The sequence below is a fragment of the Mastomys coucha genome, unplaced genomic scaffold (assembly GCF_008632895.1).
Source record: "Mastomys coucha isolate ucsf_1 unplaced genomic scaffold, UCSF_Mcou_1 pScaffold5, whole genome shotgun sequence".
NCBI lineage: Eukaryota > Metazoa > Chordata > Mammalia > Rodentia > Muridae > Mastomys > Mastomys coucha.
This window is the reverse complement of record NW_022196911.1, coordinates 105,453,832-105,454,539: the sequence shown is the minus strand read 5'-3', so window position 1 is coordinate 105,454,539 and position 708 is coordinate 105,453,832. Positions and strand designations below refer to the sequence as shown.

The window sequence follows — 708 nt, the reverse complement described above, 5'->3', positions numbered from 1 at the left end:
GTGTTCCCTTTAACAAAAATAGCCATGACCCTGGCATCTTTAGGTGAGTTTAATATGTTTTTGAGTTTTATGTAGATGAGACTTCTTGAATATTATCTAAATGGATCACAAGGTATATTACTGAGATTTATTCATTATATCTATATAGAGTGTTGATTCATGCTCAGCAGATATCTTTCTATCTATCTATCTATCTATCTATCTATCTATCTATCTATCTATCTATCTATCTGTCATTGATCTATCTATCCTCTACACATACTTAAACACATCAGCAGATATCTGCCTTTCTATCTATCTATCTATCTATCTATCTATCTATCTATCTATCTATCTATCTATCTGTCATTGATCTATCTAGCCTCTACACATACTTAAACACATCAGAGTAGAATTTAATATTCTATTAAATGGATACATGTTGTGTGTGGTGAGTGTAGAAAGTAAAATTTACAAATTCTGTTATCCATCTCCCCTCCCCCTCCCCTTCCTTCCCCTTTTATGTTGCCTAGGGAACAGATCTGTGCACTTCTCCTGAGGAACAGAATGCTCCGTTGTAGGCTACATGCATGTTCTACATGATTCATTACTATCAAAAGGTTCTGTAAGGTATCGATCGGACCAAGTGAGGAGTGTGTGGGTTTCAATCTGCTTTTTCTATTTTGGCCCCATGATATTATTTTAAGGATTTTAAACACATATTTTTTT

The 708-nt window shown here is 34.2% G+C and overlaps 1 long non-coding RNA gene across 1 annotated transcript in view; it reads left to right on the top strand.

The window, feature by feature from the left end:
* The first annotated feature begins 520 nt into the window (after positions 1-520).
* LOC116078227 overlaps positions 521-708 on the top strand; it is a 6,609-nt gene continuing 6,421 nt past the window's right edge. The window contains exon 1 of the long non-coding RNA XR_004113459.1: positions 521-609. This is a non-coding gene — a long non-coding RNA (uncharacterized LOC116078227). The remainder of the gene's footprint in view (positions 610-708) is intronic.